Genomic DNA, 27,604 nt, shown 5'->3' on the forward strand with positions numbered 1-27,604 from the left:
GGTCTCGCAAAACACACGAGGATAGAAGAATGTGGGACACAAATGGGCTGGTTTGTGATACTGCAATAACCTGTCACCATAATCATACAGTGTGTCTTGGTCATTTTATTACTTCATATCATCGGGATTACAGTGGCGAGTTGAACCTATACCTATAATACATACTTGGTTCCAATTTAACGTCGTAATTATCCTCATTGTAATGAATATTGCAAGCGTATACATATACACTAATTATTCTATTGATTGTAGTAATCAAATTGTTAGTGGTTTGTAGATTAAATCATCGTCCTCGTTACTAATATAATGTAGATACTGACAGTGACAAACATTGTGGGTTATTACAAACATATATAACAACCAATGTACCACATTTACAGCAAATAAATGATTTGATTTGATTTGATTCGATGATTATAAAACTAGGTTTAAAAAACACAGTCCATGGCAGGAAAGAAGTCCCGAGGCCGCGGCGCTACTGTCGCAGATTCTGCATATATTCCGGCCAAAAAAGGGGTTGTAGAGTGCGTGAGAGGGGCCTAAGCGATTCTTTCAGGAATGTGTTCAGGGTGTTTAGGGAGTTAACGTTCTAAAATTCCCCACACCTAGGAGGCGAGCCGGAGTGGGGAGGGGGGAAAGATCACATTTTAAGGTTTTTCAGAAACGGTGCGTTCTAGAGAAAACAGTTCCTCGACTAAATAAAAGCTTATTTTACAATTTTGTTTTCATACATTTTCCTGAATTTCTAGTAGTTTTTCAACTACATTCACCGGAAAAGTGCAAAGTAGATTTTTTAGGTCTATCATCTTGTATCTTTGAATTTTTATGCCTGGTAGTTAAGGTTTCGGAATACATCCCACTTAGTGACGTAAAAATATCGTAATATACGACCTAGCCATATAGGTGGCCAATCAGCTCGCGACAACAAACACTTCAGGAGCCAGATACCAACCCCGCCGGCGCGGCGTAGTTGCCGAATTCTCTCATTCAGCGCTTATCGCTATCGGTCCGCTAAAGTCGATTATTTTTTTCATATTTCACCCACGTGCGCGTGAGCCTGGGCACTGTCGTGACTGTTGTCTTAAATTTTGTACTGGGTGAGAGCTGTCAGCGTTCCCCATTTGTCTGGCCAAACAGTTAATGCCATTTGGTTCAAAAAAACAACAAGTCACGTTACAAAAACAATTAGTTCATTAAAATCCTTCGACTTCATTCGTGGCGCGGATTATTAGTAAATAAGGCAGTATGTTTCGGAAAAATATCTAATTACTCATACCAACCAACCTGAAGCGGAGCGGAGCGGAGGGCGAGGGGGGTGGTCCCGCATACCATTAATGACGGGAGGGTTCATTCAATATTGGGTATACGGTGTTGATGAATTGTATTGTATAACATATTCATTTACATTCGGTGCACGAACGCTACTTTTAAGTTAAATATTTAAATTGATATCGCGGTGTGAGAGGTAAATTCATTAGCTGTCGGATTGCGGACACTAATTGACACTGCACTACTGTGAGTGTCGGGTAACAATTAGTTTATGCTTGTTCTGTTAGCGAGCGCGGGGGCACGCGAGGGGGTCGCCGTCCGGGCGTCTTTCACTCGGATGTGATGCCAAGCGACCGCGGGCCGCGGGTAACGCCCCCGTCACACTTCAGGGGTCTAGAGAGGCCACATTCAAGGAATTCATCTGCTAAAACAACGAGTATTGCAATATGACATTTGTGTTTATTATAGTTACGTAAGTAATAACAGTAAGTAAGAACGCAACGTCAATAAATATCAAATAGCCTTATCTCCATTTTTGGATGAATTGCTTCATTGTGACCCCCTTTTAACCGGAGCACAGACTACTTTAAGACAAGAGTCATAGTGGTGTCCTCTATGATGACCGAGAACACGAAACAATGAAGTTGGGGACAACCACAACTTGGTGTCACTCGAGCGCCTTGTTGGCAATACAATATCCCTAATTAGGTATCTCATGCTTTTTCTTAAAAACAAGGTTTTATTATTCATTTATATTGATATCAGCGCGACCATTTTTTGGGTTGCATTCTATATAAGACGTCTGTTCGTTATTAGAAATTTTCACAAAATCCGTCTTTTCTTTTGACGTTAATTGGACCTGTGTTAATCGCTAGTGTGAAAGAATCTCTAACAGCGTCCATCCACATGCGGGGATGCGCCGCCACCCTCACCCCGCAGGCTCCTCATATTTTGCATCATTTTATTCATCCCCGCGACTAATTAGGTAAAAATATGAATCTTTGCACTCGACATCCGAGCCGGGTCGCAACGAACGCAGAAATTCAATTTAATTTCTCTAATTAACATTAAAAATAACGAATACCTTTTTCGTTTGTTTTCGCCATAAAGTGGATGCCACTGATTGAAAGCAATTAGAGCGGGGTAGAGTCTGTTAAGTAAGTATTCTTAGATAATAGTGTCGAGTGAAGGGCGCAGTACGCGAACCTGGGCCCCAGACATCTCTGCCGTACTCTCTGTGCCCCGGGGCGCCGGCAGCCTGCTCCGATATATCTACATATTTAGAATTGTTTGTGCCGCTCATCGATGCCGTTGTTCCCGCTTCCGGCAATCAGTTTGTTTCACAGGAAAAGCGTGAAGAAGCGTGCGTTAATTAGAGAGCAAATAGTTATTAATATTACAATATAGTATTTTGTTATCAAACAACAAAGGGAAGAAAGGACCCTCGATCTCGAGTGATGTACCTCTATTAATACTACCGTTACCTGAGGCGGTCCTCGCTCAAAAACATTTCTATTAGGTAGACTAATTAATCCTTTCACCACTGTTCTAAGTGGAACACCAAAGGGTGATCTGTGCCATCGACCCTAAGACAAGATACAATCACTAGCATTGTCATCTGCAGGACGCTAGGGCACAGGTGACTGGCACAGGTGTCGGGAGGCGGACTCCGGAAAAGATGACGTGGTGATCTTGACTGATACACCTGAGAGTGAAGTCAAGTGGGGTAAAAAACCAAGCGTCTCCACGTTGTTGCTGTCCGCCCGATGACCTGTCGGAGATATGGAGACAGAGTAGATTACCGGGCCGTGTAGAAGTGTGACGTTTGCAATTTGTAATTAGATGTAACAGCAATGAGGGACTTTCCAGGCTACATTCCCCAAACAAACTATAGATGGCGCTGTACAGTGTCGCCTTCGTTCAAACTTCCAATTTCATGGATAACGGACGTAATATGCATCTTTTATCCTTGTTTTCGGGTATAAATAGTGACCGTTGTTATTACACCCAGACACAACATATCTTCCACCCATTATTATTCTGAATAGTATAAAGAAAATCAATATAGGTAGCAACATAATTATATTCATATTTGATCCAAATATCAAGCAATAATATTTTTTATAGAGTGCCCTGCCATTACATTATATGTTTGTTGTATCCGAGCAATGACAAAATCGGTAATTATCATATTAAATTTGTATAACGCCAACCATATTTTTTCGGAACAAGTAGCCTGAAAAGTCCCTTATTCAGGAGAATTTCAATGCTTGCTTTTGTATTCCAACTTTCTGCATTGGATTTTGTAACGAATATCGGGATCACTGATTTGCGGATTAATGGTGTGACGAGCATTAGAGCGATAATGACCATGAATGGCCGATCGTGTGGAGAGTGGAGATACGCGGTGATAGCGCGTGATAACAGCCGCGCCCCCCGCACCGCCCCGCGCCCCTGTTGACTCGAGTTTTGCTAATATCAATCACTGTGCGCTGACACCGCGTCGCGCGTGTGGCACCGCGCTGGACTTCTGTTATTGTCCGAGACAGAATCCATCTATCTTTAGGTGTTAGTATCGTACGACAACTGCCTCTGTTTATCTTTGACCTCCCAATTCAAGTTGTCTACAAATAAATATAGGTAGAAGACCAAACGCAATATCCATCATGGGGAAATGATGTTTATGTCAGTCAGGCAGTAATGCGATTGTCGGCGCGAGCCGTCACCGGCGCTGCCGCCGCGTCCATCAGCACATGAATAACCCTCTCTGTGGGGAATGTGTTCGCTTTACAAGTTGAAACTCGAATTTTGTGCTGAATCTGTACGAGTTATTACACCTGTCTGGTACCTTTTCACGCTTACACATACCTACTTTTCATGGAGGAATTCTAGGGATGGATTTCCTGTGTATAGGTACTTACTGCGACAAGGTTCGAATCCAGCACAGGTCTAAACCAATGATTGTCGTATTTGTTTTCGAATTCATGTTTGGATCATAAATAATAATCACGAGCTCAGCGGTGAAGGAAAACATCGTGAGGAAACCCACATTCCCTAACCTAAGTGACCTAACCTGTATTGGCCTGGTTTTCCCTTCGCGGATTGGAAGGTCAGACAGGCAGTGGCTTCTGTAAAAAACCGGACCTGACAAATATTATGTTCAGGTTAGGTAAACGGACCCCGTGAGAAACGGGATAATGCTAGGGAGATGACTTACTGCGACAACTGTAGTCCTTGTTGATGAATTGCCGGGGGAAACTTATAACTAGTAACAAAATAACTTTTAATGCGGAGTCGAGGCACAACATACGTCACAGTCAGAACTCTAAGCCCGCGGCAGCTGGGGCCCCCGGCGGGTACTGTACCTACCACACGTCCGCTTGCCGGCCGGAACGAGTACATGTTTTCTAGGCAAACCTATTACAAAAGGTATTTTACAGCGGGTAGTTGATTATATTCAGAGCACTAACTAACGTATCGTAAGTATCGGTTGAATTTAATTTTGGTATATAGAATAGAAATTGTATATCTGTAGAGAAGGCAAATAGACTCTGATAGGTTCTTCCCGTGAAACCTTTGAAGCGATACCTGGCTGGCTCCGAGATAGGTTATTGCATTAGGGAAGTATCATGGCTCACCGGGCGGCGGTCGGCGGCCGGTCAGCGCGCGGACCGCCGGCGGCGGTCGGCGCGGGGGCGCCGGCGCTCACACGCCTCCCGGCCGCACACACGCTGCGGGCCGCGACACGACTCATAGCATGTCAATGCTAGATTACCAACTTGTTTCTTATAAAACATTATTGTTAATTGAATTTAATTCAATAATGTCAATAACAATTTAATTTCTGATATATCAAATTATGTAAATTAGCATATTACGTGTTTGCGTTAATGGCAGCTATCTGCGGAGCTCGACCCGTTGTCCTTCAGTATCCATTAGTCAAGTACGAGTAGGTCGAACTAGAATATTTTAAGGTTTGAATTAATTATAGTAATTTAACGAACTAGACGAGTTCGCTTTAAATTAGGAAGCACTCTCGACCGGAAGCGATTGATTGACGCAGGGGCCGGTCAGCCGAGCCGTGCACTGTACGCTACGTGCACGCTGTACGCTGTTCGCGGCGCGAGCCACCTCGTCGCCGCCGGCCGTGCAGCTTGCTTCACTGCACTCTGTCCAACCTCACGCTATCGAGCGTTTTATTTCTTGGCACAGTATACCTACTCTTTGATAGTTTTTTTTAACGAGTCGGGCTGTTTTATGTCTGGTAATGTCATCGGTGTAATGATAGGTAGGTGTAGCTATCCAAGAAAATAAATATAAAGAGGATGATTTATTAAAAAGCTTTGTTGTTTTTGAACTTGGCTCACAGCGTTTACTGAAAGGCTTGCGTCGAAGACAACTAATCCACCCCGACGGGTGTGCTTTACCAGTATCTTGAGACTTTTCTTTTTTCGTGGGCACTGAGATATCTGATGTTGATTCTATTCTATCAAAAACATAACTGTTAATAACCTGGATAAGTTATTTTCAGAATTAACAACATAATTATTATATTTGGAGCCCGCAACACAAATAGTACATATTCATTGGGTACGTATTGAGCCGTCCTACGAAATCCATCAGAGGTATAATCCATTACAATTTGAAGTTGACAAGCTCACAGAATTGAATCACACAATTCTCAGTTTGTTAAAAATGCATAGACCAGGTATCCGTTGAATTAACATGATCGATTACATTTCGAGTGTAACAACTACTCATAATGCTACCCTGGTACGTGCTACCTACGTGATTTGCTTTCGGATGTAAATCATAAAGGCATGGTTGGAATTTGTTCTGAGTGAAATGGGTGGTGAAAATTCACGCGCGCGATGAATACACTAAAATTGTAACACTTATTAATATATTTTTAAATTATTTTTATTAATTTATTTTAATATTTGGGAAATAAACAATTCTTAAAAACAATAGTAAACAATCATTATTTTAAAAACAGGGATAACAAATTTATATGACCAACAAAATGTTATCAATTAATGGGTACAACTGTTATGATATATTTACTTTTTTGTGACTTTTGTTTTAGTGTTGGGATTTGTGTTGCCTGTTCATTGAAATTACATTACAAATTGTGGAATGTGTGAGCTTCCAATTGTCACAGTGCAATGATGTTACATAATGCACTTGTAAGGAGCAATCACTGGGCCGAACTGCGCCGCCAATGCATGATGCAAACAGTGTGTGTGTAACGTGTGTAAACACTGTAAACTAGTCGTGCGACGTGACGCGACGTGTGACGACGTGGCGTGTTACGCGAGTTAACTAATTACTGCGAGGCAGCTCCGCAGTTTCCTAGTCCCGGATATGATTCTCTAGTAAGCAACGAAATGTACTTAATTAACCGGATAAACATAAATTAGAAAATGTGGTCAATTAATATTTTTAGGGCTCCAATCCTGAAATGGAAAAACGAAACCTTTGTAGTAGGATCACTTCGTTACCTTTAAATGCCATAATATGCCAAATAGATGATGAACAGGGCGCAATATTTTATTATGCGGGTTTGTTATTTCGCGTTTGTATGATTATTATTACAAAAAGATTGCACTGCTGCCACCAGCATCCCCAGACGTGGGGACAGCGACTAGCCCTCATCCAGCTTGCAACATAAAGCAACCCCGTCACTGGTCGTTCGTAGACGAATCGTCGACGACGGATCTGGGGACACGGTAGCGCCCCCGCCAAGACGAGCAAAGCGAAGCGCAAGGGCAGGCAGAGCACTACCTACTTTATTCGAAACGTTTCGTCGATTTTTGGACTTTGTCTATTTCAAAAGACGCTAAGTCAAACTAAGTAAGAGTAGTTTCAGCTCACGCCCTGCTAGTGGATTAACTGGGAACATCACTAATTTGGCACACTAATGTGACATGATGTTAGTGCCATCGGCGCGGGTTACATTCTATTAAAATAAATAATTTATTGTCCAAAATACAAAGAGCACCACGGGAAGAGAGTATACATACGCAGGCCTTTCCCTCTCCGATATCCTATATGGTCTCAAGTAGTTCTATAAAAACTAGTCGCAGTCGGCCTGCGCGCTAGACTAAATCTAGGTGCGTAGCTGATACGACGTCCTTGAAAAATACCTAATTGTTCGGTATTTTGTAGCAAAGACGGGTCTGGCTAGTCAAATTAATAAAAAAGATTGCGTTGGCTCCATGATTTAGTAATATTATATCACATTATTACCATTTAATTCTGGTAAAACTTAAAAATATAAATTATAACTGGCCAGTTGTTTAGGGATTTGTTGACCAACTTTATACATTATCCGGATCAGTCAAGCGGCTATGAGCGATTGTTTTCTAGTTGTCAAGGAGATTGTAGTTGTCACTTTCATAGAGCGCTAGTGATTTACCGGGTTGTAGACAGTTATCGACAGAAATGTCAAATACAAAGGGTGTCTACATATCTTTGCCTTATTGCCTTAAAATCATGAAACCACTTTTTATTAAAACCTATTTGAATATGATTTTTGTTAATAAAACCTTACAATAGACAAGTTCGTTTCAATCCAGGTCAAAATTGCCAGTGCCTATTACAATTCTTTCCATTTTAGTCGAAAGTTAAGTTCTGACGAATATTTTAACGTATTACTAAGCTTGCCACTTTTCCTTGATTTACCTGTTATTTTCATCAATAATATTTCCTCTACTCCATTTTTGCCAATTTTACAACTATCTTTTTTTATTTAAAACCTGATTTTTCTGAAGGAATTTTTGAATTTATCGATAGTCAATTGGTACAACCACATTGTATGTCACATTTCCCGTCCCGCGAAAAGTAGCAGAAAATATTGTATTGACAACTAACGCTACTCCACTCCGGTCCGCGGAGATCCGTGTTGCTCTGTGGCAAAATAGAGTTTTCGTATTCTTCTACTTCTTCATAAATTAGTGATAAAACCGAGTCGTAGCATGCGATAACGACCCTGATGTTCTGATACATTTGATCGTCGAAGCAAGTTGACGATGATAATAAAGAAGAAGAAAAAGGAATATGCGCTTATTGTTCTTACACATAATAAGTGAGAGCCTTCAGCGCTCTCCATTTGTCCGGCCAAGTAGTTAATGCCATCTGCAGCAAATCTACAATAAGTCACGTCAAAAAAAAATGTACCAAAACATTGCCGTCATTAATATGACGAGATAATGAGATGAGTCCATCTGTCCGGTCTGCATACCTCTATCTTTGACTTTGAACCCATGGACCCGGAAGGTCCTCATTCACAATTCAAATAATTAATTAAAATAGGATTATATAAAAGCTTATCTAAAAGTTTTCTTATTTTTGTTTGTAGCCAGTTTTTAAATCGGAAATTATATTATATAGTAAAATTAAAATGCTTATACTAAAATGCATTTATTTACATACTTACTACGATTGTGAAAAAATAATTGCATAAAAAAATATAAGTAGTTGCCTTATAACAATACGCCATTAAAATATTTTAGATTATTATTTGGTAATCGAGTCAAAATAAATTAGTCAAAACAGTGGTGGCAGGACTCAGAGTACCTAATTATTAACCTTCCTTCTTTGATCCATATCATTTATTTCATCTTTTGTATGACCGTAATACAAAATCGTTACGTGCGAAATATCACGGGAGCTCCGTGGTGTTTTCGCCATGAAAATGTGCACCTAAGACCTAAGTCTTCCAACCATTGCCCAATGGCTCAAATTAGTTTTTAAACATTTTTTTCCGGTTACCCTAGTCGCCGGCGTGGTCATCGCTTTCCCTTCTTCTACTTCTTTCGTGTCGATGACAAGTCGAACAACGTAATTTATCAGCCCAAAATACTGCCACGGCAATAGCGCGAGCGGAAGCGCACATCAAGTCCTCCCGCGTGCAGGTTTCAGGGCACAGTGGGCATACGATTAGCTGGGACATGGTCTACGGAGCTGCTCCACACTCACACTGAAGGACCGCCTCATCTGTGAAACCCCACCTGGACAGGTTTCCTTTGCTCCGGCCGACTTGTGAACGGAGTCTGTTTAGAGACTTCCAAACATTTCTTGGGAGGTTGTGTCCAGGGGGGAGACTTTCTGAGAGCGGGACAAATGGAGAGGGCAGCAAACTCCTTGCCCGCCAAAGATCGGGTCTGGCTTGAGAGGCTTCACCGTTAACTGGACCAACGACCTTATAACCATTGCGGCTTATTGTGCATAGGGTCTCGCTGGTCTGTTTCAAGTTTAGTTCTATCGATGTCACACTCCTGCGAACATCTGGTGGGGCAATGGCGGCCAGTGGATGTAGCAATAGTACCGGTGTCGACTTTAGGTACCCGGTAATGATGCGGCACGTTTTGTTTAGGGCTACATCCACCTGCCTGGCGTGGGCGGAACGACTCCACACGGGGCAGGCATGCTCGCCCGCAGAGTACCAGAGAGCCAGCGCCGTAGTTCGCAGCACCTTTGGTGAAGCTCCGCAGGTCGTACTCGTCAGTTTTCGCAGGAGGTTGCGACATTCTGCTTGTCGCTTTCCCTCTTTCAGCGTTCATCGCTATCGGCTGACCACTTGATTCTCTTAAATATATTATAATTCTCTCAGACGACGCCCTGAACCGAGGTTCGCGCCCCAGAGGGCATGTTGCTTTGAATTTTGTACCGGGGGAGAGCCCATTATGCTCCTCATTTGCTCCAAATAGTTAATGCCATCTGAGGCAAACCTACAATAAGTGACGTCAACAAAAGCATAAGTATTGATTGTTAATTAAGGTAAACGCTCCTATTACCGCCAGGTTAAGCTATGCTCTTATTACCGCTCAGAAATTAAGTACTTCTGTATTTGCTAGTGCAGCTTATTTATTTTATTTGTATTGTTATGACTGTCTTCTGCTAAATACATCAAGAATTTTTAATTTTGAGTGAATATTTTGGATAAAAAATAATTTTATGTCCGAAAACTCACTTTCCTCTATTACCGCCACATAAATTGCGGTTTCTTTCTATTACCGCCTTTGCTGCATCGAATACCGCCAACGAGATATCTAACCAACTATTCAGGTACAATAAAATACTTTATTTAAAAAAAAAGTTGTTTTTACCACTGTTAATGTAGTTAATATATACATAAATTGGGATTAAAATACAGGTTCACCTAGTTTGAAAGACAGCGTTCCAACAAAAACTGTAAACGAATTGTTTTCAATAATCATCATCATCAACAGCCGTATGACGCCCACTGCTGGGCATAGGCCTCCCCCAAGGACCTCCACAACGATCGGTCCTGCGCTGCCCGCATCCAGCGGCTTCCCGCCACCTTCACCAGATCGTCGGTCCACCTTGTAGCGGGCCTACCCACTGAGCGTCGTTCGACACGTGGTCGCCACTCCAGAACCTTTCCGCCCCAGCGGCCATCGGTTCTCCTCGCTATGTGTCCTGCCCACTGCCACTTGAGTTTTGCAATTCTCCGAGCTATGTCGGTGACTTTAGTTCTCCTGCGGATCTCCTCATTTCTGATTCGATCAAGCAGGGAAATACCAAGCATAGCTCTCTCCATTGCCCGCTGAGCGACACCGAGCCTCCTCACGAGACCCATAGTATGCGGCCACGTCTCACTGCCGTAGGTCATCACTGGCAACACGCGCTGGTCAAAGACTTTCGTCTTGAGACACTGGTATGTTGATGTTCCGCAGCTTCCCGAACGCTGCCCATCCGAGTTGGATCCGACGAGAGATCTCTTTCTCGAAGTTGGACTTACCTAACTGGATTATTTGTCCTAGGTAAATGTACTGGTCTACAACCTCGAGTGTAACGTTCCCAACCTAAACTGGAGTGGGTGCGACATGGTCGTTGGACATAATTTTTGTTTTTGCCATGGTCATGCTAAGACCCACTCGTTGGGATGCGTTACTGAGATGCTCGAGCATGGTGTTCAGTTCTTCCAGGGTCTCAGCCATTAGGACTATATCATCGGCAAATCGAAGTTGCGTCGGAAACTCACCGTTGATGTTGTTGCCAAATCCTTTCCAGTCCAGAAGCTTAAAAATATCCTCCAATGCAGCAGTGAACAGTTTCGGAGAGATGACATCTCCCTGTCTCACTCCTCGCTGCAGTTGGATCGGATTAGAGCTCTGGTTCTGTACTCGAACTGACATAGTGGCATTTTGGTAGAGGTCCCTTAGCTTTTCGATATACCTATGGTCCACTTGGCACCTCTGAAGAGACTGCAACACCGCTCAGGTCTCGATCGAATCAAAGGCTTTCTCATAGTTCACAAACGCCAAGCAAAGTGGCAGATTATACTCTTCGGTCTTCTGTATAACCTGCCGCAGCGTATGGATGTGGTCTATGGTGCTAAAGCCTTTTCGGAAACCGGCTTGTTCGGGAAGTCGTCAAATCTGCAAGCGAGACGATTCATAATGACCCTCGAAAACAACTTGTAGACATGGCTCAGAAGCGAGATAGGTCTGTAGTTCTTCAGTAGGGCTTTATCACCTTTCTTGAAGAACAGGACCACCTCGCTTCCGCTCTATGCCCTCTGCGTTTTGCCCTGAAGTATGACGGAATTGAAGAGCCTCTGGAGGGCTTTGAGTATTGGCGTTCCGCCCGCTCTCAGAAGTTCTGCTGTGATTCTGTCATCTCCTGCCGCTTTGTTGTTTTTGAGCTGTTTGAGGGCCATCCTAATCTCGTACAGGCTGACGTCCGGGATACCTTCAGTGTAGTGTCGGGTAAGCTTGGCTCGAGGGTCTCGAGCCATGCTTTCGCCTGATGTTTTCGTGGAATATAGCTGTCTATAGAAACTCCCAATCTCCCTCAGGATTTCGGGAGTCGACGAAATGATTCTGTATGAGGAGTTTTCAATAAACTTTATTATTATTGTTATTTTTTTATTAAATGAATTATGACATAAACTACAGAAAAATCTTTTGGTTTCATAGATTTATATACATAATTGATGTCTGTCTCTGTCCATCCGTCTGTCTCTGTCCGTCCGTCTGTCCATCCGTCTGTCTCTGTCTATCCATCTGTCTCTGCCGGTCCGTCTGTCTCTGTCTATCCGTCTGTCTCTGTCCGTCCGTCTGTCCATCCGTCAGTCTCTGTCCGTCCGTCTGTCTCTGTCCATCCGTCTGTCTCTGTCCGTCCGTCTGTCTCTGTCCGTCCGCCTGTCTCTGTCTGTCCTTCTGTCTCTGTCTATCCGTCTGTCTCTGTCCGTCCGTCTGTCTCTGCCTGTCCTTCTGTCTCTGTCTGTTCTTCTGTCTCTATCTGTCCGTCCGTTTCGGTCTGTCCGTCCGTCTCTGTCAGTCCGAAGAATAATGCATCACCCTGTCTATAAATCATAAGAGGGAATCTATGGTGGCGGTAATAGAAACATGTATGTAATTTCTGTGTTTCAATTTCCGCCACATAAAAATTAGCCTTAAGAAAACAAATAAATATTCAAAATGAGAGCTACGTATGTAATAACCAGTTTCAAAGCATATTTTAATAAATATCTAAAGTATTTAAATTAGAAATTCATAATTACTTCAACTACTTGTTCATACATTTCTTAAAAAAATACATTAACTTATATGCAGCACAGGATACTTCAATTCCACCAAATGTGTGGCGTTAATAGATTTTAATATAGTTCATGAACCATACTATAAAATAAGATGATAACATTATGAATGATTGGGCATGTTACCTTAAATAATTAAAAAATACAAATATCATACAAATATCGATCGCCGCCATAGGTGGCGGTAATAGTAACTAAACTGCAAATGTATGCTTCTATCACCGCCACATTTTAAAACTCAAATTAATCATTTAAAACTAACACAAATATCAAATATAGCATGCTTTCTCAGTTCTTAAACGTATTAACAAGTAGTTATAATTACTAAAATGAAAAAAAAATATGTTTCATCGGACACAAAACCTTAAGAAAAAAATGTTGTATGCTTATGCATTTCAGTAGTGGCTTGTATGGAGCGCGTTGCTTGCGCGGACACTGCACACTTACAGACCAATCACAAATTAGACTGTTGTTGCCCACGCTCAGGGGTATGTTCGTTTCATAGTCAATTAATACATGTATCTTTTGACATTTGAATCAATTTTATATCTCGGACACAATTCAAAATATCCGCAATTTAAAAAAGGTGGCGGTAAACGATGTCGATTTTTGGGTGGCGTTAATAGGAGCGTTTACCTTATGATGTGCGAGTATACATTACATTGCATCTACTTAATTGCTCACCTAGTACTTCGATGGAAGGTTTCATTAAAGCGATTGTGTTCTCTAATGATGAAGTATTAAGTGTAAAATAGTTTGTAATAGCTTTTGTTTAAAATAGTTAAAAATGAATACTCCATACGTTCAAATCTCCACGAACCCGCAATGGAGCAGCGTTGGCAGAGAATACTCTATATCCCCTCCGGTTGATAGAGGGGAGGCCTGTGCCCAACAGTGGGACGTATATAAATATAAATGATTTATGATATGTATAAAACATTTAAGTACCTACACGTAATATCTCTGACATACATTAATATATGGGACTCTTAAATACCCAGTGCACCTAATATCTGCCATAATGTTTACTTAATAACAATTAATCTCAATTAATACATACATAAACTCACGCATATTTCCCACTATTGAATTATATTAACAATAAATGTAAATTTAATTACTTTAGTTCGTGGAGTTACGAACGTATGTTTGATTTTCAGAGTCTGTTGCGGGTAATCCGGCGGCTGTGTTGCGAGTGTGTTGTGCGCACGCGCGCCGCGCTCGACGCAACAGATAGGCGGGTCGGACCGGCGTCGCGGCACGGCGGGCGCGACACACGCCGCGCGCCGCGCCGCACTCGCGTCCGCGCCCCGGTCCACGCCGCCGCGCACACGGCCCACTCGCAAGTTGCACGTTTGCGATCGCGACCGTCACTTCACTCGGCTCTGCTCATCACACAGGTAACTAACACTATGATCTCTTTACTATTCTTTTCACTTGTTTATATAATATATTAAGTACTTTTTATTTCTTAATTAATATGTTTTGAAAATTTAATTCAAAGAAGGGTTGAACAGGTCCTTAGCTGGTTAAAGGAAAACAAAACGATCTTATTATTTTTCTTTTCTTTTTCTGTGGGCACGCGTATTTCATGCGCTGTAGTAATTAAATTAGAAATGTGAGTTATGAGAAAACATGTTAATTTGCTACAACAATGAGACCCGAAGCGGCGCGCCGTCCGCGCTGCCGCCGCGCCGCGCGCCTCTTGGCTTGGTTGTTGCCGAGGACCTTTAAAATTGTTATTACCTACTTATAAACAATACACTTCAAAGGAGTTCAACCCTAACGGAGGAATAACGTTGTAAAACCGCGCATAAATAATAAATGAATATCTCCACCAAAGGCTCCAGTCTCAAAAGAAAATTCATTTTGAAGGTGATTTGAAGAGATTATTTGTTTTCAATGTGATTGTTTCGGTTAAATCAGTTTTATTCTTTAAAAATTAAAATATTTAGGGACTGAATAGTATAATTTCTAGTTTAATATAGTTATTGCATGTACCTACATTGTTTATTCAGAAAATAGTTCATTAAATTACTGTACCGAGCGGCGCAGCGGCTCGCGGCCGCCGTCGGCCGGCGGCTGAGCCGGCTGCTGTGTGTGACGGCCGTCTCTGCCAACATTAATTTTCCGTTAAAACACTTCACGGAGCTATTTTTTACCAAGATGTTGTGGTTTTTTGTCTGTTACTGCACTTATCGGTCAAATTAAATACACCCAGTAATCGGAAACGTAAGCCAATTTTCTCCCGTAAGTAGGGCCGAACGTGCCGACTGGGCTGATGAAAAAAAGTATGTTTAGTTACACGCAGTTCGCTCTCCGCTCGCGTGTGCCCGCCCGGACCCTCGCCCGGCTGTCGTCGTAGGTGTCGCTATTCTAACATAAAGCCTAAAAAGCCGGAGAAGCCTAACACGCAAATATTTGGCCGGACACAACCGCAAAAACGCGTGGTCGTATGCCGTGGTAGGCAAAACCTTAGGAGAGGTTGGCATTCGACCACGGCTATCTCCTAAACGTCATATTTGAAAGAATTTCTGAGAAATATTTTCTAGCTTTTTAGAGCGCGACTTTTCCGTAGTCGCGTTTTATTTTTTAATCTTATGCTTTTATTTATAATACTTTGGGGTCTTATTTAAGGTAGCTGTTTCTATAATGTGTTTTATGCAAGATTTGGATATATAACCTATCCGGAACATGTCTGAGCAGTGAGCAGTTAAGTATGTTATCAATTCAACGTAATTATCCAGTAAATACGAGCAAACTCGCAAGTAATAGCTGGTAATATAATATATTATTATACATATTTGAAATGCGCAAATTAAGCCCTTTCATTTGAAACCCAACACAATACTATTGAATAAAATCAATTGTTTCGTCCTCAGTTAATGCCTCCTAGGGCGCCACTTACAATATAGCGTGACGTCACATAGCCTATAACCACCGGACAATCAAGACGCTTCTAATGCTACCTCATTTGTTCAATTCTGACAGGTGGTTTAGAAGTTAGGTTTGAACAGACGTGTATACACACATACATACATAACGGTCAAATACATAACCCTCCTTTTTGCTTCGCCGCAGTCGGGTAAATATTGGATGCAGTTTTGGAGACAACGAATTATATCTTCAGACCAAACATATTAAAAAATGTAACAAAATTAGTTATAATGACAAGAGAGCGCGATACATGCTGCCAAAGACAGGTCGCGGGGCACGGCGCGACTATCAATGCGCTTCGTTGCGCACTATCATGTTTCTGGGCTAGAACACCTCGCCAAGCCCCTTGGACAAGTTTCCTCAAACCAAAAAAAGTCACACAATTGTGTTACGCACGTTAAATTAATATCGAGTATAATGTAGACAATTTAAATTATCAATTAATTATTTAAATAATTAAGATACCTAATATTACTCGGTAGGAATAGAGAAATGGAGCACTTTTGAATACCTATCTGTATAACTTTTGTATATTTATGTGGTATTCGTGAATAACTTTCAAAGGCAGACACTTCATTAAAATAACCAACTCGCCTCGCAAATAGATTCTCGGTACTACTGTTTAATATGAATATTAATAAATTCATAGAAATGTATAATGTCGAGCGGCGTGGAGTATGCTCCATACTCCCTCCGATTGATTGACAAGAAGCCTGCGCCAGGCGGTGTGCATAAGTCATTTATGTTTTATGTATGCTGTACAATGTAAAGTTACATTCATAGGGGTCGCATTGATAACCTTCTTATTGAAGTCGGTTAATAAGTCCTCCTGGAGGAATATACTTAACCGAATGAGGGGCTTTCCAATCGGCGTTCTCCAAAAACACGATAGATGGCGTTGTTAAGTTTCTTCTCCGTTTAAACTTCTAATTTCATGGATAACAGACATATGCATCTTTGTATTTATTACATTATTTATTACACCAAGGTACAATTACAATTTCTATAGAAACAACATTTTTCTATACATAATGTGATCCAAATATCACGCAACAATTTTATATATGCTTCTGCCATTACATTTTTGAATAATTATATACCTACTAATTAATACCATGTTAAAAGTGAACAACGCCATCTATCGTGTATTTGGGGAACGTCGATTGGAAAGTCCGTCATTGTTGACTTTTATAGGATATAGAATAGATATACCTGCCACAAAACGCACTTACTTCATGTTTTGACTATTGCAGCATCAGATTGCAGCAGACCTGGTTATAATAGATATACTCCTTTTACATTACCTACAGGAACGTCTGATGGACGTTGTAGATTATGCCGCGCCATCATTCTCAATTCAGAATATTTTTACACTCACTATAAAAGTAACTGGGAAAGTAACTTACGGATCTAAATGATTGACGGCTCGTGACGAGGGTGTTGCACCGATTGTTTGTCATGACAACAAGGACAGACTTTTTGAAATATTGACGTCAATGCGGCGTAAATGTATTATTAAACAGCTGAATCTCTAAAGTTCTTAGCCCACCTGGCTGCAAAGCTAGATTGCCGCCGCAGTGTGCTCCACATACAACACTAAGTCAATCAAATGTAGGTATGGTTTGTTTATCTCGTACTTAACATAACATAAGCTCACGGCTATATATCTCAATTGGGTATATAGGGTATATACCCAACTAAGCTAGTCAGAGGCAAATCCATCGTAAGATGATCTGAGCACCCACGCTTCACCGAACTTCCTATTAGACCAACATCACAGATGCTGAGCCGTATCGCCGTCGATAATGGTATAGAGAGAAAATTGCACGTAAGATAAATAAATGACTCATGTCTCATATTAAATAACTTATATCTACATTGATTTAAAAGATGTGTTGCTGTTGCAGTTTCAATCAATCAATCAGTAGTACAGAACAAGCGTACCTGTACACAATCAAAATGGTTTAAAAATTAGAATGCTGTCTACTGGACTAGAAGATCCAAACATTAGAAGATCAAAACATTTTCATATATATAATGTTGGCAAGACAAGGTCAAATCTATCAAAAAGTTATTAGATCTCAAGTAGAGCCAAGCATCTAATTCTACACGCTCTAAGTATACAAATACTAAGTTCACAGACACGTCATGAAAAATAATGGGGCTTGCTCGTTTCGTTACTATAACAACGAAACGGGCATAACCGTAATGGCAATGAACCAATAAATTTGTTGCCTTACGCTCAGGTGACGGAAACGAAATAGTTTTTTCACCTTGTGGCAGCGAAACAGCCCACCATGACAAGGGTTTTGACTAATAGACAATGCGTATTAGAGACCCCCCACACTAGCGTCTGTCGAGGGTCGTCGTCGTGCCAGCGTCTGCGCGACATCGACGCCGCGGCGACGCGACGCCAGCGCCAGCTGGCTGCCGAAATCCGAGCGTGCGCGGCGCTAACGAATGTATGAAAATACGGCTAAAAATATTGATACCTTAGGATTGCATTGATTTAGAAAATTTTTTTTTTACAACTTCAAGAGACCGCAGACATAAGTATTACATGCTATTTCAACTTCCACGCGTTTTTGAGAAAAAGGTCTTGACAGACAGACGGATGGAAAAGAAAGAGATTCTATAAGGATTCCGTTTTACCTTTTGAGGTTCGGAACTGTACACAGCGACACTAGTAAAACAAAACTGCCGCTTGCGAAGTAAATTATTTATTAAAGTGGCAAGTTTGGTTCAGATTGATTTTCTCATTTACTAAGTACTTGTAGTTTCGATAGAAATAGCTATGCGTTTCCCTAAAATCAACTTCGTCGGTGTCCGTTCGTTGACGAACTCTAGTTTATGTGTTCTCGCAAATCAATTTATCAACTAGTTCGCCTTAAGTAGTTACAAAGTCACGTGCTGGTTATATTGCATTAGTGACTTTACTGAATTTTATGAAATGTACCTTTACGATATAACCATTCCTAGTGCCAAGGAACCAAAGGCGGATACTGACGTTGTTACGCTGCACGCTTCGCAATGTGTTTTACGAGCGTAGTACTGCGGCACGATGGGTGATGATGGACTCCCGACGTGCCGGCAGAGTAGTAGCAGGAGGGGAGGATGAGTAGTAATAGCGAAGGAAACAGTAAACACCAACAGGAATACACGGTTTATTAATTAGCACTTCACAAACAAAAACGAAATTATAACAATGTTATATAAAATTTGATCACAATTAAAGTAAGTGGGCACGGCCAGAGCTAAGCAGTATAGATGTTGCTCTTATCAAGGTCGGGGATGCAATGCGCCAGAGTAGAATAAAAGGAATTGTGGAATGGAATGAGAATTTTGAAATTTAAAATGATTGACGGTAAGAAAGAAAGGCCTGTAAGTATGTGCAGAGTTTGTACTCTGCTAAAGCATATGCCTAGCCATGAACATGAAGGTATATACATCTCGCAACGCAGAGACATTAATTATATTATTGCGTATGGCAAAAAAATATTCTGCGCGGATCATAATCATAATGTCTACTCCAAACTCCCCCACCAAGTCTTTGCCGCATCCATCACACAACGCCGCTCGGCTGTGACAGCTGGGTCCGGTGTAGGGACCCAAAGACATCAACAAGTGATACAACGTAAACACGTAGACGTACGTTCTTCACCACACCATCCTCACCGTCGTCTGTTTGAAAAATGTGCGAGTGTGCATTATAGTAATAGCAATGTCCTTCCAAAATTCATTTTCATTCCAAGCCTCAGCCTCCGAGGAACCTGAGCGCTCCCCCACATTAACAAATACATCGGGTCAGCGTGCTATAACTTGGCCTTAAATATACATTATGATATGTATTGTGAAAGTAATGAAAGCTTACGTTTAACTTTGCTCTGAATAATACAATAGTTATCGTTACGTACGCATTAAGTAAAACGGGTACTTATAAAATACACTAAAATTTATAATTTTAGGATTTTGAACGTAGTAACTTATTTAATAATCTATGTTTTGAGCGTTTCTGAATCTGGTTTAGCCAGAATAATGTGTTTGTTTGGATTCAAATTATAAAGTGAGCCTGGAAGCACAATAGTTGCGACTGTAGTGAGCCTACAGCGAGGGTCGGGTTGTTTGTCCGCTGGCCTGCTGGGGGATAACATATTTATGTACCTCTGCTCAAGTTGTCATGAAGGAGTAAGTAGAAATGATAAAATTCCTAACCACTTTTTAGGTTATTAACTAAATCAAAAGAAAATCTGTGAAAAAAATACGCTTACCGGAGGTACTGCCCGAGTTAGATATACGTACAAGACCGCCAAAAATTAAAAGAAGGCTTTTTTGCCCACGAGTGGCTTGTTGGCTGCTTTAATTCGAAATATAATTCAAATAAGTATTGTTATTTTCAACAAATACTGACTATAAAGTAAAATCTTTGAAAATGCCTAGAGCTAAGGCCGCCTTCTCATCAAATAATATTTTCCCTTTGAGGTCGTCAAGACAAAGAATTAGTGCGAATCCTCGAAGCAAGGCCACAATTTACCATAGTACTCGGGTGCACCGTCCTTGTATCGCATAAATTTTGTTTTATTTACTGAATAAATAACAGGCTCTGAATTAATTTATTTAAAATTCCTTTGCGTCATCAATTATTCAATAACTGCCGAACGAATGGCCGGAGTGTAATTTATAAGTTGAAGTCGCCCCTTATCTGCCTCGAATCAGCACAGTTTAAAGTAATGAACGGCCGAGGACGAGCCCAACGGCACGCCGACTCCGCGTGTCCATTATTCTTTCTAATCAAGGAAAAGTTATAATTAACAATACAATTCTAGACATTCACAAATCGACACGTAAATGAATCATGAAACAAACATAACGAGACAGTTGCTACTAACAAATGCCAATTTAGTGTGGCCCGGACCTAGAGATTTCTATCCAGCAACTTTTTTCCGGGATTTCGGGTATACATGAACAATCACGTGATCCCATTTCGGGATTTAGAATAATAAGTAGTATTTAAAAAATTGAAACTGGCAAACATATAATACAGATTATTTATAATATGAGACTTGTATCATATGATGTCTACCCTAATTGGAAATATAGTCGCGAGCTTATTATCTTATGTTAATCTTATACGACGAGATTTCTATTTATTTATTAGCAAATCTCAATTAAAATAACTTCCACATCATTAATATGAAATGATGAAATTATAAATAATTAAAACAAACAATTGGTTTAGACTGCCAACAATATCTGAACATTGACCTATAATTAAATAAGTATAATAAAATGAAATAATATGTGGCAAACAAAAAAATTGCTGATTCAACATTTAAAATAAAGAATATTTAAATTCGTTTATAATATTGCATCAAAATATGCATTAAAAATACTTAATAAAAATCATAAAATGGATAATCCTAACATTTAGGGATTGGCGAAAATTAATCCCGGGATTTTCGAGACTGATTGTTTGGTCCGGGATTGATATATTTACCCGGACCGGACCCACCTACGGACAGTTGATCGATTTCATCCGTAAATTAATTTCATAATATTGTGGTATCACGCACAGTTCCGCATAGGGAGGTACTGAACAACTTATACGTACGTTGTATCTCATGTCCGTAATCCCCTGTTGGGGTAGTTGGACGTATAAATCTTTAGATGACTACTTCTCAGCCCGCCACAGCCCGGACATTCCGTACTATAATCTGTTTCTTACCGTGTGTGAGACAGACAGTCTGCGCGCGCTCCCTTACTCGTTAACGGCTTACAACTTAAATAGACTAAAGTGGCCCCCGTCGGGGGTAACGTAAAAAGTAAAAAGCTCGCCCGCTGCAAACTCGTATCGCTGCGAAGCGGAGAGTATCCACGCGAATCGGAGTAGCCAGGAGTGCGCCACACAAAAAAAAATGTTTTGAATAATTTGAAACCCGAATAACTTTTCCTGGTGGAGCAACCGGGGTGTCCGTGAGAGATAGGACCTATAGTGTCTATAGTGACAGTGTCGTAAGGCGTCGTTATCGCCGCATGTAAGCCGCTGCCACTCAACACAGACTAACTACTGATAAGGATGTTAAAAGCTTAGCGCGCGGGTGGCTCAGTGGTCGGCGCCGGCGGTCGGCGCAGTCGGCGGCGATCTTCAGAACATAATCTCTGGTGACATCAGAGGTGAACAAACTTCATGATTCACGGGCCCGCGCCGCGTTAAGTGTGTCCCTTGTAAACATTGTTACTTTACAACGATTATGAGTTCCGAAACAATTAACAAGTTTACCGGAACTATTCCGGTAAATATTGTAGTATTATAGGGAAACAAACATGAGTGTTCAATTTCACAATTAATTAGATTTGTGCGTACTTGGGTGTACCTATTATATTCCGCCTTTCGAGGACGACGCCGGAATAAAGTATTGCTCTGTAATATACCTACTTGTACTACGTATCACTTGTAGTGATTCTGATCTCAGAATAGAAAAGTTCAATTTGTATGGTGTAATCCGGGTAGAGCGACGACAATGACACGCGGTAAGCCGCCGTAATAACCGACGCACAAAACTCAAACTCATTTGTCAATTTTGTTTATTGAGTTTATATAATATTAGACCTATTTGAGTACCTACCGGACCTACTGGCCAAAGGGCTCCCATTGATTCTCCCACTCCTCTCGACTCTGTACAATCCCTGGCCAATTCCTTCGATGAGCGATAAGCCTCTCATACATTTTGTTAATATGCTTGTAAACTAAAAAAGAACAAAATTGGGGAAAAATGATGAAAAATACAACATTATAATTAAGTTTTTAAATTCAATTAAACTGTTTCTTTGTATATCTCTGACTACCCTAATTGAGAATATAGTCATGAGCTTTGTAAAGGAAAATTCAGTTTGCATTTATGTCGTACTAGCTGGTACTTAAGTATTCTTACTTACATTTATTCGGTACCAGATTAGAACTAGGTAGAATAAGGAACATGAGACGCCAGGTTCAACTTCTCACAAGGAAGAAATACGATTACTTAATTCAATTTACGAGAGGAAACTCGTACATTTTGCTCCAATATCAAAAACCGTTTAGCGAGTGGACTGAGTGACCATTTCGCGCACCATTTTAAATAAAAATCGACTATGAACAACTGGCATTGATTGCTCCATCAATCAAAAATAAGTACCTATGTATTGTCATTACGTTTACGTTTCAGGTACATTGTCGGTTTGGAATATGTATAATATAATAATTAAACGAATGTTAACAAGTGACCACAAAGGGGTTTCTTTCCTAAGCCGATTGTCTGACGAGGTTTGCGGCGAGTGGTGAACATATATAATGATCAATTACATCAGCAACTGGGCTGCGGGCTGCATACCACAAAGTGCGCAAGTTCAATATGATGCGGGTATTATGAAGCTTGACGTGTTTGTGCAAAGTTTAGACCGGCGTCGTCGTTCGTCGCTTGCACACTTTTACTATAAATAATATTACTTTAGAACAGGGGGGTTGAGAAGGCCACATTGACCTATTTATCGGAGAAACATTTGTTTACATTGAGCACTTACTTTTACAGGCGCAAATGAATGAATTGTGAATTGTTTAAATTTTAATCCATCAAAACCTTTTTTCTGTCTCCCGTTTTACTGTAAGTGTAATCTTTTTAATATGTGTTTATTTCGCGTCAAACGCGACGGACTCTTTTCTACGTATTTTAAAAGATAAAATAGCTGTAAGAAAAATCTCGGCACGGGGCAGTAGACGCTCACAGATATTAATAAAATACAGTTTCAGGGAATTGCAGATAGTTATTACCAAGCGTTCCTAACTTCTATAGAGTCACTAAAATAATAATCCTTGTTTAGTTTAATCACTGTCTTTAAACAATGAATAAAAAAAATCGATTCGGTTTCTAAATTGATATGGAAGAATACTTGAATTGTTAATAATAAGCTTGTTAATAGGATTTAGTAGAAAAGTTACAATAAAGTTGAGTGCTCTTCGCGAGAGGCCCGGTAACGATTAATTTGTCTGATTCAATTAGCCCGCGTCCTATTGAACTCCCGAACTTCGTGACGTCACGATTGCTGACTGCGTCGTCTGAAGCGACGTCGCTTCTAATTATGCACTGCCCACTGGCCTGGCAGGCAATACAAATGCCTCTTATATACTCTTTTATATACGTGTGTTTCTTCTTCTTATCGTGTGGTTTGTGAGGTGGAATACCAACCTCATCTACTCTGCTGTCAGAGTTATTATTGAGCCGCCTAAGGCCCCTGACATGGCTCATGTAACGATTACTCACTTACATCAGTAAGTAGTAACCGGGACCAACGGCTTAACTTTCGGACAATCAGGTGATCAGCCTGTAATGTCCTAACCAAACTAGGGATCACAAAGTGATTTTTGTAATATGTCCCCACCGGGATTCGAACCCGGGGCCTCCGGATCTTGAGCCCAACACTCAACCACTCGCCCACGGAGGCCGTTGCCGTTGCGTTGGTGTGTAATGTTGCTCGACTGGTTCAAAACTTCAAGCAGTGGAGGTCGCTCCACGAAGCCTTTGAACGCCCCAGAAGACTTCTGAATTTCTAGGAGAAGCTAGGTTAGCAGACGATATGATAGCCAATATTCGTTCACGAATAATGGATCGGAATAAAGCTCCTGTGACGTCACGCGTTACTCTTGCCTGGAGGCGTATCAACTGCTCGTTCCACTAGTGAATGCTAGTTGTTGTCAACCGCAACAGTCTTCCTATGTCGATTATTGATCATACCAATCAAATGCCAACCTTCACCTGTAAGGAATTAAGAGCAAATTAATTCAACGATATTTGACCTATTTCAGAGAAACTCACCAGGGAAAGAGGAAAAGAATTACACAAAGGGAGTTCTTACTTAATACAGCTTGAACGAATGTGTAAAGAAATTTAAAACGACATTTACTTATGTTCTGAACAGGGAACCGAGTCGAAACAGAACGTGAGATCAATGTAATTAAAAATGGCTCAGTTAGTATATGAGCCGTTTTAATTTATCTCTGTCGAAAGTATTCGTGATAAAAATACCTTATTAAAAGAATGTCTCATAACTGGTCGTATCGCAAGTGTGTACTTATAAATATTATTTATATATTATTTCTGTCACAAATAATATTATATCAATCGATCTAATATGGATACCTTCATACGGTGAAGGTACTCGTATTTATCTACTCGCACTAGTACTTGTTATATACGTAGGTATGTTTCACTAGTTTTGCGGCCCGCTGAAACATAATAAATGCATCCGCGGCCCCTGACTACAAAAAGGTTGAAGACCACTGGATTATGGGATTTTAATCCTCTGCAGCGTGATGGACTATCTGTGGCTGGTAAATGTGGATCCATCTTTGGATTCGACCACACCATTTGGGATAGTCAGTACATTCACATTATACATTGATTTACCACTACCGTAGATACAGCGCATGATACAAAAATGCAGCAAAAACTTGGCGCTCACTTTGCTATACAATCGTACACAGCGGTAAGTATATATTCAATAAAATCGTCTCAAATTAAGAAAGTACGCGTCGCCTTATCATGTATATGAGCGCGTGGCGCTTTGCAATGCGGTCGGGTTATACTGCGACTCGGATTGACCGGGAGTACTTGTTTTAGTGTATTTTAAACTACCTAAAATAATAATTTTGGTGGGTTTTACTGCGAAAATAAAAATTTTTATACTATGACAACATGCACAATGTCATTACTTATTAGAAATAGGTAACATGTTCCATCCTACAATTTCGCATACAGCTTCTACTTTTGCAAGTTTTTACCACGCACTTCCCCATATTGCCAGTTCGGCGCCTAATGGCGCACTGAGGTAAAGTACTGTCAACGTCACTATATTAACAGTAACTTTGCGGCGCACTTATTGAGCGCTGTTGTTCAATCTATGGTAGTACTAAATCTATGATCGTATAGTGAAATAAGTATACCTGGTCGAGCAAAAAAGGATGAAATATATAATATATTATTTAAAATAAGGGCAATAGTGTACCTAAGTAGGGACCTAGTTAAAAATAAATTGGGGTAGGTAATATGAATCTATTATATTGGAGAACCTGATTAGGTTAAGGTTAGACTTTAATACGTTTTTATATTTAGTAAGTATTCATATGTACATCAGATAAGGCTGCCTGTAAATAGTCTGTCCTGTTGTCACCGTCGCGTGTGTCCAACTTTTTCGAACATCGCACCCTTAAAACATATTTTTTATAAATCCACAGTATAATAAGAAAGAAAGATAATACCAAACCGACTATAACATTAATATAGTTTAAAAAACATTAATGCAGAGTAAGCTAATATTTGAACAACTTTGTAAAGAATTATTTGGGTTTGAGGGATAATATCTGAAGTTTGAAGTTAATTACAATTTTGTTTACTCAAAGATTCAGCATTAAGACGCCGGTGCCTGAAGGTGGGAACTGAAATTGAAACTGAGGTCGTAGCGGGCAGCAGCGGCGCGGCCGCGGCCGCGGGCGCGGAGCGGCGCGGGCGCGGGGCACATTTGATGCGTGACTAAGGGGTATAACTTCAACCCGCGGCCTTCACCTTTTCGGCGTTTGGCTGATCTCCAAGCGGCAGGAGGGGGGCGACCCCGCCCGCCCGCCACCCGCCCCCGCGGGGCCCGTGCCTGAAGCCTCGCATCTACAACAATACGTGCCAAAATTCCTCTTTTTGCAATTCTCAAATCTCTCGATGTTCCGAACCGTAATTAAAAGTTCTTTATTGAAAATAGGTACAAAAGGTGGACTTCTCTATAAAAGAGATCTCTTCCAGCTAACCCCGCATAGTGTGAGAGGTCAATAAAAGTGCAAAAGGCACAAAGTGTACAAATAAAAAAAAACGTACAATCGTGCGACACTCCTGACACGTGATCGAACTTGCGAAGTCCAAATATAAATCTTAATGTCTTCACCTTACCACTTGTATGCAGATGATTTGCATATGTCCACGCATTTTAACCAAAATCAAGCCGCAGAGGCAATTGATGCAGTAAATCCTGATCTTGCTGCGGTGCAATCGTGGGCTATGTCTTTTGGGCTACAGTGGATGTCACAGGCGACTGTAATTGGAAGCAGACGAATTCGCAGTCGACTTGGTTTTAATTCATTGCCTTGTGTCACATACGATGGAGTCATAATCCCTTTTGCTGACAAGGTGAAGAATCTCGGACTGATTATGGACTGTGATCTGTCGTGGTCGGCGCACATCGGTGAGGTGAATAGGCGTGTGCACTTTTTTTTTGTCTGAGACGTCTTCAGTATTGCCTACTCTTTAAAATTAACATTATGTTAGCCCAATCTCTTCTACTTCCCATTCTCGGCTATGCAGATGTCTGCTACTTAGATGCTCCTGAAGAGTTGCTTGACAAGTTGGAGCGGCCTCAAAACCTTGCGATAAGGCATATATTTGGATTTGGTTTATATTTGCCGCCTGTGATACCTCGAGGCTTGAGCCGGCGTAATTTTACACTCTTGCCACAATTTTTTTATTTCATTGCAAACCACGAGAAAATAGAAAATAACCGGAAGCAAACCTTTTTACAGCAGATCTTTACGCGTTTTTGTCGGTCGTAAAATTAAAATATTTCCTATAAAAGCGAGCTATCTTCCCGTAATAAAGGTTGGCTCTAATAAAATAAAAACATTTAGTCAGCGGCGCGGTCAGCCCGCGGCGGTTGGGCCGCGCCACCGTCCCCTGCCTTCGTTACAAGTTACAATGAGGGTCATAAGTGTAAAAATTAACGGATTAAACTATATTTCATGGTATTATTTACGGGTAACCA

General features: G+C 40.9%; 1 protein-coding gene across 1 annotated transcript in view; it reads left to right on the forward strand.

The window, feature by feature from the left end:
• The window catches only part of LOC126379936 (adenylate cyclase type 6), a 128,379-nt gene that overhangs the window by 13,713 nt on the left and 87,062 nt on the right, over positions 1-27,604 (forward strand). Inside the window, exon 2 of the mRNA XM_050028950.1 lies at positions 13,999-14,238. The gene's annotated coding sequence lies outside the window, so the exon portion shown is untranslated. The remainder of the gene's footprint in view (positions 1-13,998; positions 14,239-27,604) is intronic.

This window comes from Pectinophora gossypiella, chromosome Z (assembly GCF_024362695.1).
Source record: "Pectinophora gossypiella chromosome Z, ilPecGoss1.1, whole genome shotgun sequence".
NCBI classification, from domain to species: Eukaryota; Metazoa; Arthropoda; class Insecta; order Lepidoptera; family Gelechiidae; genus Pectinophora; species Pectinophora gossypiella.